This window comes from Thunnus albacares, chromosome 6 (genome assembly GCF_914725855.1).
Source record: "Thunnus albacares chromosome 6, fThuAlb1.1, whole genome shotgun sequence".
In the NCBI taxonomy this organism is placed as follows: domain Eukaryota; kingdom Metazoa; phylum Chordata; class Actinopteri; order Scombriformes; family Scombridae; genus Thunnus; species Thunnus albacares.
The window spans coordinates 32,647,837-32,662,949 of NC_058111.1; the positions used below are offsets into that span (position 1 = coordinate 32,647,837).

A 15,113-nucleotide genomic window follows, 5' to 3' on the forward strand; every position below is an offset into this window, starting at 1 on the left:
GTCGCCTGCTGACGAAGGCAGAAATCAACAATTTCCATCTGTGCCCGGCCCTGCCCTGCCCTGACAAAACCACACACAGGCGAAACAAAAAAAAAAGAAAAAAAGAATGATAAATATAAATGAGGAGCCACAACATGGCTGACTAATTCTCAAAATATGTGAGAGTCAAGAGGTTCTTCCCGTCCCAACAAGAATACATCCCTGGAGAATCCATGATTACTTGTTAAAAATACTGAATTTTGGCACAAAAAAATATAACAAAATAGCACAGAATATCCATGTTGAAGAGATTCGCATTTACATTTTTCCCTTAAATGTTATATTTTCCTGAGCACATACATTATTCAATCAATCAATCCAGCTCAACCTTTAAAATGCATCAACTGGAGAAACAATCCATGAAATCCTATGCTGAACATTTCCTGAACATTTTTACTTGAACAAAGCAATACACAGGCTTTTCATTCCTAGCCAGCACTGTCCATCACGTTTGCCAATTATAATGACAAACTATGGTCCGTTTTTTTATTATTCCTCATCTAACAGACAAATTAAAATCTGTACCACCCTCCACCATCCTAATGATATCCAGACCCTGCCCATACTCACTAAAGATCTCTCAATAATTAAGTCAACATTGTCACAGTAACTCAATAAACAAACTAGCTTAGGTCATACTGAACTTTATCAACACATGCAACAATCATGTTAGAAATGATCTTATCTAAATATACTGTATGTAGCCCAGGCAACAGATACAAAACATTATATTCACGTACGATTAAAGCGCTATATTCAACATAATCAAATTAAGACAAGGTATAGGAGAGAGACAAACAATAACAATAAGCAGATAATGCCCAATAAAAGTGTGACTTGCTGGCTGCTTCACATCAACCTCAGGAGAATCTCCCCATTAAATGCATATCATTTCAATATTTTAAGCGCGTTAACTTAATAGTTCTGCATTGGCAACTCCAGTATTTTGACAAATAGCTTGAGAAAAGTAAAGGTGTAAAAGTATGTAGGCTACACTTCTTATTCTAATGTGTCAGATACATTTAATCAGCATTTCAAATCTAATGCATTCATCTCATTTTCTCACTGTAGCTACAGGTTGTGAACGTTAATTAGGCTGACAGTCTGCACTGTGGTGTTTCTGCCTTCTCAGCCAAGAAAAGGTGATTAAATATAAAGATAACTAAAAGTCAAATATCTGTAGTTACTAAGAAATGTAAAAAGCTGACCCTAATAAAAGGTGGCAATCTGTCTAAATTTTATAAGAGACAAGTACCACAGTGACAGGAGTTATAGGCTATAACCGTGGGTTCTCATGGTACCCACGCTTGTACTTTGGGAAATAAAGACCTGAAAATAACAGAAAAGATAAAGATAAATGTTTGTAATTATGCAATATAATAATAGTTAAGTATTGTGTTAGAGTTGCAATTAATCAATTAATTGATTGACTGAAAATGAAATTGCAACAATTTTTAAATCAGATAATGATCAGTTTACATGATAGTAAAGTGATCAAGACATCTGAAGATTGCATATTCCACTCTGATAAATTAAAACAGGCATTTTTAACTATTTTATAGACATTTTATAGACAAAACAATTAATGTAAAAAATAAACAGCAAATGAATCAATCATTAGTTGCATATATTGTCCATATATTGTGTCCTGTGTTTGAACATGTTTAGCCAGGACAAGGACACAGCATTGCATCACTCTACCATCTGTTTCCCCTCTGACACCATGTTGCCAACTTCTTCTCAGTGGGTTACTCCTGTCTAATGAGCCAAGTGGCTGTTGTTGCTTTTAAGCAAACATCCTCAACTGTTAACTCGTAGTTACACATGTAAGGGGCAGTTCACAACAAAACATTACAGCTAATTCCTTGCATTAGCCACCATGTGAGACAGAGCTCATGTAAGACTAAGCTGCAGATAAATGCTTCAAATAATTCCCTCTGCACTGTGACGGAGGAATGTAGAAAATGTATAAATGCTGTTACAAAAGTTCTTACAGTGCAGCATCTGACACTGTTTATTTCTTTCCTTTCCTGTAGTCAGGCTTTGTCTTTTCTTTCAGCCCACCCACGCAACCTCACATCACTGCGTCTTCTCCTTGGTGATTCAGCGTTAAAGGGAGGGGGAAGCCGCAAAGAATGTCAGGCTGCCAACACCTTTAGTCTATTAGTAGGAGTACAAGAGGAGCCTGTTGTTTCCCCAAGGCTGCCTCAAATGCCCTTGAAAGGGAAGTCCACCTTCTGATTCCCTTTAACAGTTCAATATAATCAATCTGGGAGGTTGAGTGCACTACAGGTAAGTCTCATGACACGAAACATAATGTTTTCAAGGAAGACATCAGCAAAAGAAGCAGGTGGACAGACATATAAGTAGTCAAAAATGAAACAAGTGATTGTTATGTGTCATTTATAGATAGTTTCACAGGAGATGAAAGGAAGAAAAGCAGGTGAGAATGAAAGTTAGTGAAAAACAAAGAAGTGGCAGGAGAAGACAGATGAGTCACAGGTATCATCACAGGCAGGTCAAGGTGAGTCAAAGCATAATGCCCCTTTCTTACTCAAGGAGAAATGAACGGTTTCTCAATAGATTTTCCAGTGATGTTACTATATCACAAAATAGATGCACTACAATATTAAATTACAGTACATACAGCAGATAGAGAAAAGATTAATCCATATTATCAATACCTGGCTCCCCTACACTTGCTTTCTCTACTTTGATTAACTTTGATACACCTTGATAAAACATAGGGTCAAAACAGATTAGCCACTGGACTTTATATAATGTGCGTGGAAACTATTACTGAAACAGTTAAGTTGTGCGGCAGTGGAAAAGAAAAACAACTTTTCTGTTTCTTGCAAGGAACCAGGACACCTGCTGACAGCTGTGTTATGCTGATTTATGATCGATCAGAACTGTTTCTTATGATGTGTTGTCTAACCACGTCGGAAATCAAATGTGTTTATAGCCGTTCCAAACAGCGGGGAGGGGGACGGGGAGACGTGATAAATCGTTTAAATACGGGGATAACAGTGCATGTTTTCAGAACAATGTTGCACTCAGTCAGTGTTAAGGGAGGATGGTCTAACTCGAGTCTCTCGTTTCTCACTCTGACGGCAGCAACACTTCAGGGTAACCAGAGTAACCAGGCTAACTTGGCTAAGCCAGCTAGCATACATCCATGAGCATGCTACCACTACAGCTAAGCGGTGCACTGCCAAAATGCTGCCAAAACAGTGCTATTTCTACCTTTTCAAAGGCTTTACTAAATACCAAAACACACTTGTGTTTTATTGCTTTAAAAAAATGAATGGGGTTTTTTTTGGTTGTTTTTTTTTATAAAATGCTTTTTTCATTTAGCTAACGAAACCAAACTTCTCAAATGTTAAATATTTTCACACAAAACAAGCAGCCATTGAAGAACTGAGGATAGTTGACTACTGACTAGAAATGTGCCGGTATACCGTTTTTACAATATACTGCAGTGAAACATTCAGCGGTATCCAGTGTTTCCCCTATAATAGTACAACGAGAACCCCTGCCAGGCCAAAAAATACTTTTTATAATGTCAAAAATAACGCCAAATATCCATTCATTCGCAAATCAATAGCGTTTGGGAGCCGCTGAGCAGCACTGTCTCGAAACGTGACTTAACGTCTGTGTCGTCGGCTGGGAAACCGCAGGTAGCGAGTGAGTGGTTAAGCGAGAGAGCGAGCATCAGAGAAGTAATGGTGAATGTGAGCGGAGCAGAGGAAAAAGTTAGCAGTAAGTTGTCAGTCTGGCGGTAAATGTACAGTACAGACTACAGTGTGTTCTGTATCCTTTCCCACTATACAGTAAACTGGGCCCAGAAATGCAAAGAACATTAATGCTACTGTTTTATCACAGTTATTTTGTCTATTCTTCTGTTAGAACATTACACATGGCATATTGATTAAACAGTCAAAATAAAGACAGAAAAAATGGAAAAAGGGATATAAACCCAATCCTTCAGTGCTGAAGCGTTATTATGGCCTGACTGAATAACAACCTGCGGTCGAGATTCAGAGAAGTGTCGTGTTACACCTTACACCAGGGCTGAAATGTGTTTGTGTTAAATTAATTGAGGCTCTTCTCTCCTGTTACTGATATTGTATCCTCTTCGCAGGATATTTTTTTCATTGATCTATTAGGGAAAGCAGAGCTGCTCTCTGTGGAGCAATGGTGAAACCAAACCACATCAACACTTAATAATAATAATGAAGGTGGCTCTGCACCTCGTGGAGCCCTGATGTAAGAGGTCTTGTTATGAGGAGCAGGTTCTACAAAGTTTCCTCTCACTTCTCCATCATTTCTGCTGTGACATTAATTTCTTGATAAGAATGCCAGCCAGGTTAAAAGATTTTTTCCTTTAAATGTTCCAGTGATTAGTGGATGAGTGATCGCTCCATCGCAGTCAGGGGAAAACCAGCTGGTTTCCTGTCAGGAGTTTGTATGTCTCGGTCACCTCTTATGGACAAGTGGAGGGTTTTGAAGTAAACCAAGGACTGAGTCAGGACACTCCACTACCACCCTCACATTTTACAACATAATTAAGCTTATTGAGATTGAGAGTACAGCTCGTCTCACTATATTTAGAACTCTCTCCTTCCTGTTTTCTCTAATTAGGCCTGTTGAAACCATGACATCAGCAAACACAAAGAAGACTTCATAACATGTAGATCACCAAATTCTAATTTCAGGTTTTGCATTCAGTTTGTCAGTAATATATAAAGACCTCTTGATAGCAAGCATGCAATATTCAAAACAAGCACTGTGACCAAACACAGTCATCTGTGTGGCACAGTGAATTCATTTCCATTTCTATCTATATGGTGATACAGGATGCCAGCCTGATTATATGTTGGAAGAGGAAACTAGTCAAAACTGACAGATAAGTTGGCGATTCATTTGTCCAAACACTCATTTAAAATCATTTTATCAGCGTTCCTCCACTTCAGAGACATCTCCAAACATCTGTCTATTCTTTGCAGACACTGTACAGCGGAGACATTCATGACTTTGTTTACATGCTGGTTGGTGTACTGCAGAGCTAATCTTGGTGTGTCAGGAAGGAAGACAGCATGAAAGCAAGGAAGGAAAAAAATGAAATTTGATAAACAAAGCTCTTTTGGAAGGATAAATTAACCAATCTTAAGTTGCGGAAAGATGTTTTTTGTGGTTTACAGTGTAGTTACTAATATGATAAAGAATGTTATTAACCATATTTAGTTGCCAATGGCTTTAGCCTATTATATGGCAACCACGAAAATCCATGTTGCCCAATGTTTACAATTCAGTTTCACTTCAAAACAGGATTGTAATTCATTTTGTTTTCAGGTCAGGCTTCCATGTCACTCATTCCATGTTGACCTTTTTCTTTTACATTCAGAGCAGCTAGAAGTATCAAAAGTTCAGCTGCTATTACTATCCTTGCCTGTAGCTTGTGCACATCTACAGCTCTGCTATTCCTTTCCTTGTCTATACTGTAGGTGGCTAAACTGAAACTGCAGGTCCAGAATAGGGCTGTGACAGAAGTTAGACCACATGAGGACTACCATGGGATTTTCACAAATTATTTCAGATTCAAACCACATAAACATGAGCTACATAACTACTGCATGTTGTAGATTGATGTGATTCTGTTCATGTGTGGTGCCTCCACAGCTACCGGGTGACATCAGATTTGCTGTTTACCACCCCTTTTCCCATCTTTTAGGAGTGAGTGAAAAAAATACAATGCAATTCTGAATCAATTCTCAAATGGCAAAAAACAATTTTTGTAGTAATATTTGTTAATAATGTTACATTGACGAAGAAAAAAGGTGGAAGTCAACCACAAGGGCGGCGCAGCACCTGGACAGTGTGCACATGCTTGAGTTATCTTGTAGTTAATCTTCAAAAAAGGTAAGCGTCGGGATTAACTACTTCATAATAAGCTTTGCAAGAAGAAGGTGAAGTATATATGGTGTTGAATCCAAATTAAAAAACATTAACAAAGACAAAAACAATCACCAATTTACTAACAGGACATACAGTAGATAAGAATGACTGTATTTTATCAACAACCCCAACTGGACTACAAGACACAGCCTGAATTCAATCAAATAATTACTAACTGAATATTCATTAATAAATATTGGAACTATAGTTTGAATTTTGAATAAAGAACGAGAGATCTGACGGTGCTGGTGCCACAGCTCTCCAGGATAATAGAAGAAAAAGGCTGGGCTTGGTTTCTGCCGCTTCACATCAAAAGTTTCTATGTCCTTCTTCACAGAGTGACCACAAGCTCACTTGGAATACAGCTGAGACTGTAGTTTCAGGGTCTCATTTAATTTGTACCACACTTTTCATTCATAGTGAAACTCAAAGTGCAGTATTAATAACAGAACACACAACATAAAGCTAGTTAGTTACAAAAATATATCAATATTGGCATGAGGTTTAAAAAAAAAAAAACCTAATGTCCAATAATCATGCTATTACAACATTACAACAATATTTAGGAAAGACAAGCATCTTTGTTGTAGCCATGCTTGTGCAGCCCTGATCTCCAACTGTCATCTTTCCCCTAATGATAAATGATCCAGCCTTTATTAAGCTGCCAATCAGACCAGCGATCTGGCACATTCCTGAACTTCCACAAAAGTGCAGGATCAATCAGCAGGACCGTGGCCATTACCCTGTCCATGACCTTTGCCCCTCAGGCTCTGTCATAAATCACATGCTATGAACAAACCTAATCAACCTTGAGGTCGGCTGTATGACAGGGAGAAGAGATGTCTCTCTCCAGGCAAGAAAGACTCGTTCCAGTTGGAATGGAGTGATGATGCAGTGAGTGCAAATTAATCCAGTGGTGTGACTTTCTGCTTCTTAATTCATGAGTACTATTCCTCTGTATCCAGGTATTATCTGCAGGGATTACAGAGCAAATAAAGTAGAGATCAGGGCAAACATAGGCATCCTCCCCTCCCACTATTTGTACAAACCTTGAGTCAACCTTGGGGTCCCTGGGGATTTCATTTGCTTACGCACCTGTCACGCTGTTTATGACCTGCAGGGACCTGGTTTGCGTGTTCAGAATGGATGGTGTGCAATTAAAGCTGAGACAATCTGACATTTCTTCAGACAAGAAAAAAAAAAAAAACACCACCCCCCCTGGCAAGATTCATCTGTTTTAATGTTTGTTTAATCACTGGGCCTGTAGCGACGGAAAAATATTTGTCTTACTTGAGTTGGATCATATTCACAATGCAGCCAGTCAGCCTAAATGTTTGAACCACATTAATGAGGTGTTTTGAATGTAATGTTATGCCTGCTTCCCCTTTTCCACATAAAAGATGATACACGCCCATGAAATCACCAGCACAGGATGAGGAAGGGATAACAACTCAATGGTCGTACAACGCAGGGAGTGGTTGCTCCACTGCGACTGAGCTGAGAGCATTAAGTTACTTTGTTCAGAACCATAAAGGAAATAATCAAACTGTCCTGCTCTCACTTCTAACAAGGAAACTCTAATTATATAACAGGCTGCAAATGACCCAAATAAAAACTCACAATTGGTTCGGTGCGCATCTTTCCTCAGTTCAGTATGCTCCATGACTCAAACAATTAATGTGAAAATAGTTTACTTACTAGTGCAGCAGCACTTCCTGACCTAAACAGCTTATCTGTGGTGTGACACAGTGCACGGCATTCGTAGGAATATGGAAGTTTTACAGTTGAGAAACTGTAGTGCCAAAAGGTAAAGCTGTGAAAACATTATAAATATAGCGTACACTTAAACTCGTTGATTTTTTTTTTTTTTTAGGTGGCTAAAATACGTTTTGCTGCTTGCCTCATCCACAGCAGTACAGTGCCCTACTTCTGTGCCGGTACTCCTGCCTGCGTCTCCAAACTGGGAGCATGCCAACCCAAATCTACTGTACACTGACTATGGATAACTACCTCATACAACCCCACTTCAAAAAATCCAAACTATCCCATTAAAATATGCTCCATTATCTCGATACCACTCCACCTTTGAGTGAAGCTGTTCAGAACAACGATAAAAACATTTGATTTTTGACGTGGTCAGATAGCACGTGGTAAGAACCGGTTCTGAGAGAGAAAAATGTAGTTAAAAAGTATTGCAGTAAAAGTAGTGGTTTGGTCCCTCTGACTGATATATTATTATATGTGACATCATTAGATTATTAATAGTGAAGCATCAGTGTTAGAGCAGCATGTTACTGTTGTGGCTGCTGGAGGTGGAGCTAGTTTCTACTACTTTATATACAGTTCGACCATAAATGAGAATAAAACATCTGTCAGCAAGTGTCCTGACTCACTGCAGAAATAGAAATCTTGTTTTCCATTTCCACTGCATCACGACTTGACTGTTTCAGTAATAGTTTCCAGCAATGAGCCATTGTTGGATTTTTTACATTTTTTAAAATAAAAGACCAAATGTGATTTTCCACCTTCCTCTTTTTTTGCTGTGCTGAAATCGTACCAAACCATGACCCGAAAACCAAGGTACATAGCAAACCATGAATTTTGTGTACCATTACACTCTTACTGTCTTATGCTGTACTGTGACTTTGCATTACATCCAGTTCCATTTGAAAAGAAAGCTGCAACAGTGGCTTTTTGAGCTCAGTTGAAAGGTTGGCATTCACAAAAACCATTAGCTGCACTGTTTCAAGTTCTGCCTCTGACAAGAGCCTCTCAGTTCTGCCTCGGTGATAATGCACAACCAGCTCATGGGCAACTGTCTCAGGGGAGCAGCAGAAACAGGCTGCTGATGATGACTTTGCTTCTTCAAACTCGTAAAAAAAAAAACATTAAGACTTTACCAAGTATAGGCCGAGTGAGGTTTAGACAGCGCTATTATGGCAAAGACTAATAGGAACTGTAATTGGTGTACTTTGTTATTTTAACAATGGATTATAACTTTTTTGAGCAGTACTTGATACCCACTTATCTTATAACATGAACAAATTATCACAATATCACAGAAAGATCAATAAGGGCTTCAATTGACAATTATTTTCGTCAACAATTAAATCAATCGATTACTTGGTCATAAAAAGTATGTCACCATTTCTCAGAGCCCAAGGGGACTTCTTTAAATTACTTGTTCAATTTCAACTCTAAAACCTGTGTTCAAAAATGCATTGTATAATGTAGACCAGTGGACAAGACGTTAGCACAAAGTGGGCAGGACTTCAACTATATACTGCTTTCCATTAAGGACAATCAGCTTACTGTGAACCATGTGAATGCTTTAAACAACCTATTACCTTCATTTAGTTATTCAGTGTTTCTCACAGGAATTCTTTGTGGTGGTTGACCCTGCAACAGCATCGAGCATCAAGTCGCCTCCAAAACAGCAACGAGTTTAAAAGTAGCTGATGATTTTTCACATTCAGGCAGACTTCCACGTGAATTATAAATTAATTTCAATACTACAGTTTCTTGTTACTGCCAACACACCGATACCAATATATCTGCTAGCTAGCTAGTCTAGCTCTACTTTAAATCATCAAGCAGGACTCTAAAGTCACAGTAACAACATTAATACATCTCCTAATGAGGCCTGTCTTTGCCCCAGATTACACAACAGTGGGTGGGATCACTTTTACGTTAAGACATAATATACTCTAACTTCCACTTTTACAATGACAGAGATGTTGTTGTTAAAGAAAGGGACTCTCTCGTCATGGGGAATTCATCTGAATATGAAGGCCCTGTAGCCTGCGTTATTTCTTTTTGACCTTGCAACGTGGAGGATGAGGAGAATGTCACCCTTCTGTTTGAGCAGAACCATCCTGCTTCCTCTATAATGAACTTAGTGAAATGTCACTCTCCCACTCAAAAAACTACCTATATACTGCGTGACATTATATATGTAGTTCATACAGGAAGTATTCACACTTCAAACCACAGCAATCCTGCCTGTATGCAAACACCCTCAGTAAAGCTTGGTGCATTTAGCTCAATCAATCTCAATATCTCCTTGCAATGCACTGCTCAGGTAGATCAACGTCACCTTTGTGGTGCAGCCGACAACTCTGCAGATGTCTACTCACTACCACAATGCAGGGGTTATAAACAATGACTGACACAGCACTAATCAGTAAAGTGACTGGCTGAGAAGTATAGGGGGGTAAATCTGCCAGTGACTAGACACAGAGTGTGTGTGTGTGTGTGTGTGTGTGTGTGTGTTTGCAAGAAGGAGGGTTATGTGTACTACGTGGGCAGCCTTTATCCAACGAGTATGAACACAATTTGTGAGGCAGCGAGACACAATCTGGGCTGCCAGAGCCGTCAGTGTAGGAGCGTTGCTCTGGAGACTGTTCTTATTTCTGTTTGAATTCGGATTCCGAGAACCATAGCAGTGTTTTGCATGTTGTTAACAACAAACCTCATGAAGTTTACTGCTGATTATTTTTAGATCCTGCTGAATTGTGTTTTCCAGACATCCCGACAGGCAGTGATTTCTGTTCGATACACTGCTACAAAAATCAACTTGCTGGGACTTGAAACCTGCTTGAGATGGATAATCCATCACACTGAACATCATGACTGATTGCGCTGTTGTCAAAGTCTGTTATTGTTGTGTGGTAATTCAGCAGTAAATGCAGACTGCTCTACATTACCACACAACACAAAACTTATAGCAAACATAAAAACAGACGTGATACCGTGTTCACCAGGGCTGTAGTCTCCTGGTTGACTGGTTGATTAGTTGGTCGATATGCTCTCATCCAACCAAATTCTAATTGGTTGAATAATTACAGTGTTACTTTTATAAGGAGAAAAGTGCTACGTCAATAGCTTTCCAGGATTAATCCATTATTTCCTGCGGCAGGAGGGACAGACTAACAAATTGTTGTTTTCAGAACTTTGAACTCGCCCAACCTAATGGAGACTGCTGGGTCTAACTGTACTCAACATTTACTGAGCATTTACTGAATCAGTGTTTCTCCATAATGATAACAACAAAAACTCCAACTCCAAATATCCATTCATTTGGAAATCAATAGCTTTTGCGAGTCTCTGTGCAGTGCTGTTCCGGTACGTGAGTCAACCTCTGTGTCGTTGCCTGGGAAACTATTGGTAGTGTAACTTCGTTAAGGAATAGGGTATTGCGTAGTATGTTTGCATAGTGAGTGGGAAAGAGTGAGCAGCAGGAAAGTGACGGTGGATGCGAGCAGAACAGAGGAAAAGGTCAGCAGTAAGTCAGTCAGTCTGAAAGTAAATGTACAGTACAGACTACAGTGTAACAGTTAATAAATGCTAAAAAGTCACGTCTGTTGTTTCCCCAAGTGAAAAGTGAAGGGGTTAGCTCCAAAGTTAGCAACAATGAGTTAGCCTTACCTGAAGACACAAAACAGAGAAATAAAGAACAGAGAAATGTGTGACTGCTGAGTTCACTTTGCACTCTGTCCCGTTACATCCAGCCAACCTCAAGCATATTTCAAGTGTCAAGTGTTTATTTTCATTCCACAGTAAAATGAAAGGAAACCCAGAGTTTGCATGAAAGGCAGGAAAAGCATTTTCAAATCGATATAATGCTACAGTATATTTTGGTAAGGGGTCAGCAGCATGATTTGTAGTAAGTGAGTTCAATGTGATATGCTCCTTGAAGAGTTTTTACTCTATTACAATAATTGTCTTGTAATGTAAATTTAAAAAAATGACATTCCATGCTTGATGATGCAAACTTTTGGTAATTTTGGTAATTTTTACAGCCACAACATGTCACAACCCCCCAGCTGCACTGCTCTTTAGTAATCATTTGGAAGAGAATGATATTAACCTGTAAAATATACAAGGTGAATGTCAGCTGTTTGTGTTGTATTTGAGTAGCGCTGCAGCTAACAATTATTTCTACTATGATATGTGTTTAAGCATCACATCTATCACATACTCTATCAAACTGACAAACTGATTAATAGTTTCAGCACCATATCTAAATGTTAGAGGCCAAACCCACACTCAGACATCTTGTCATTTGAGGTTTCTGCAGCATATTTCACTGTATTTCAGAGTTTCATCAGTGCTTCCTCTTTACAGGAAATATGCATGCTGAAGGTGAAACTACTAAGCTGTTAATTTATTAGCATACAGTATCAACAGGAAATTAATAATTACAGCACTGATGATCTATCAACCTTATAAACCATTCTCTGGTTATAAGCTCACAAAAAGCTCCTTGCATTTTTGTTCATAATTGATTGAATACATTTGGTTCTTTGGTTTTAAATCAGATCTGCAGTTACACTACATCTACACTACAAGACACACAATAATAGCTCCATTCATTTCCACTGAAACACATAAAGTCACCAGGGAAACCTGACCAATGTGTGGGCGGTCACCTAACTTTAGAGCTCAACTGTTTCGGGACACTTCTCATGAACATCCGTGTGTTTTTGTTTTCTTATCAATGTGAATTAAATGCTATTTTCTTAGTGCTTGTTAGCTTTAACTCACATAAATGAATAAACATTGTGAAATGCAATAAAAGAAGCAAAACAAAAAAAAATCACAATGTGTCGACTGTGTGACTACAGACAGCTACAGAGACACAATTGGAGGCTCTGTTCTTACCCACAATCAGTCAACAAACAGTGACCAATCAATCAAGTGTTTCACAGTGAGAGCAAGCAGCACAGGAGACCTGCTGACATCTCCAGCCATCAGCATTACCATTCTGGGAGGTTTGAAGAAATGTGGGCTCACATGTCAGTAAGTCCTTGAGCTGCACTCTTTGGGGGAACTTCATAAATATGGGCCCTGCTCTGCAGTTGAAACCGTGGCTGGGCTCAGTGGTCACACAGCTGCTTGACTGAATGTAATAATTGTGATGCAGCAGTGGGTGTTCTTTTCAGACAAGGAAATGAGAGTATACATAAGTGAGCTGCAGTCCAACTGATCCAGCTCTGCAGCTGTGGAAGCTGACCCACTGCAGCCAGAACTGAGAAATACTCTGAATTCAACTGGACTTGAGTCTCCCTCCCCAGACCACCTGCAAACAGCAGATGTGCTCCTGGCTGCCAGGACACTGGCAGTCTATGCCTCTCGCTGGCCACTGGAAACTGTTTTCTCAGCTTTTGAAGTATGCTAGAATTTTTTTTATAAACATTCACCATTGTAAGCCTGCAGGCTACAAAAGTATCCTTTAGTTTTAAGTCCACTACATAATTCCTGGCACATGAGCTCTACTATAAGCAATGCAGGAGAACATGAAGCTATCAATGGTGATAATCACTTCACTTAGAAGCCTGGGAGATAGTAGCCTATTGGTTTACTGTAACACCGCAGTCTAAAAACAATGGATGTGTAAAATACAGATAAGGTTCAGTTTTTGCACAGGCATCACTCGAGCCTTAACTCCACCAAGACAACAGAATCACTCCTTAACAGGATAAGGTTTGGGCTCTGACAGGACCTAGCCAAGAAAATTACTCAATGTTTTCTTTATGTGTGGAACTAACATGTCACCAATACACCCTCATATTCTGCTGGCTATTTCACACAAGCTTGACCAATGTGATTATGTGAGGCAGGGTCATTTTTTCCAAACCCCTGTTGCACTCACAGGCCAAATACTTACATATGTAAACCCAACACATTATCTACTAACATTAGACGTAACCTCAAACCAAACTCTATTAGAAAAACGACAATTAAATGATGCCTCGTTCATCAGCAAAGAGGCACAATTCAAACTAAGTCGTCTTACGGTTTCGTTACGGTCATAGTTTCCTAGTTAATTCGGCATACTTATCTCCACCACTAAGGCTACATACGTTCGTCAAATCTGAACTTCGGATTTCGTTCAAAGTGCCTCTTACCGCGCCCAGTGCTGTCTATTTTCAGGCAAAAGGACAGCAAGAATAGCACTGACAACACGTCTAAAGTTAAATTTACTTGAAATACGTAGGTACTGTCTGGTGGCCCAGTCTTATGTCGAATGGAAGAGTTGCCTCTTAAGATTGGTAAAATGTCTTCGGTGATTTTCAAGGTGTGTAACGTTAACATAACTACGTCTATCGCTTATAAAGGCATATTTGTGATACAGTTCAGCGCGACGCTCCCCTGAAAGCGGTACGTAACGGAGCTATCTGTCAACACACATCGCCGGCTAAATGTATTTATTTGACACAGGCTTAATTTGTATGTGATTGTATCAGTCAGGGTCATTTTTCCAGCCTTCACAGCTAACATGCCAAACACTAGCAATTATGTAACCCACATATAAGAGGAAGAGTAGCTATGTCAAGGCAAAGAAAACGACGTATTACGGTTATTCAAACCCCCGTGCCAAAATGTGCGTTTAGTTGTCGCAGCTCCTGGGCTAAAGGGAAGGAGAGGAGAGGGACATTACAACAACATCCCAGCGCCAAAAAACCTACCTAATGCTGCGGAGACGGCGCAGGAGACTCTGGTTTGACGGTCAGAAAAGCTCCACGGAATACAGCGCCGGTGTGCGGGCAGTCTTGCCGGCCTCTGGAGTCACTTTCCGGGCATTTTCTGCGTACATAGACCGTGTTAGTCGCACGGTGTTCTGGCTTGTTGCGCTGGCTGGTAGACTGGAGGTGATATCAGCCAGACTGCTACAACTGGACTGCTGTTGAAAGACGAGCTGTGATTAGTCTATAATTCAGAAAGGGTTGTGTGTCAGAGCTGCTGATTGGTCCATACGGTGTTGGGCGGAACTACAGTAGATTTAAAAGCACAGTACATAGTACATTGCTAGTGTCTTACTTTGCTATAGACTTTTATGGAGTCCAATAAGAACATCAATTAAACAATCAGCTGTATAGATATTGATTTAAAAGCAATTAAAATAACATGACCTAAATAAATAATAATCCCAATACAGTATTGTGCGGCTGTTCACTCAGATTCCCTGCATCTAAAATCACTAGATACTAAAAATCCTGTTTATTTCCCATATATGAATTTATTCAGAATGGCCTCCAAATCATTTTAATCTTTGATTTATGCGCTGGCTCTCCAAACTATAAGATTTATTTTGGACATCAGGAGCCTCCTCT

The 15,113-nt window shown here is 39.5% G+C and overlaps 1 protein-coding gene across 4 annotated transcripts in view; it reads right to left on the bottom strand.

Annotated features, from left to right (window-relative positions):
• The window catches only part of tpst1 (tyrosylprotein sulfotransferase 1), a 52,131-nt gene extending 37,432 nt beyond the window's left edge, over positions 1-14,699 (bottom strand). For all 4 annotated transcript variants that reach the window (XM_044353479.1, XM_044353478.1, XM_044353477.1 and 1 more), the window contains exon 1: positions 14,469-14,699. The gene's annotated coding sequence lies outside the window, so the exon portion shown is untranslated. The remainder of the gene's footprint in view (positions 1-14,468) is intronic.
• Positions 14,700-15,113: the final 414 nt, after the last annotated feature.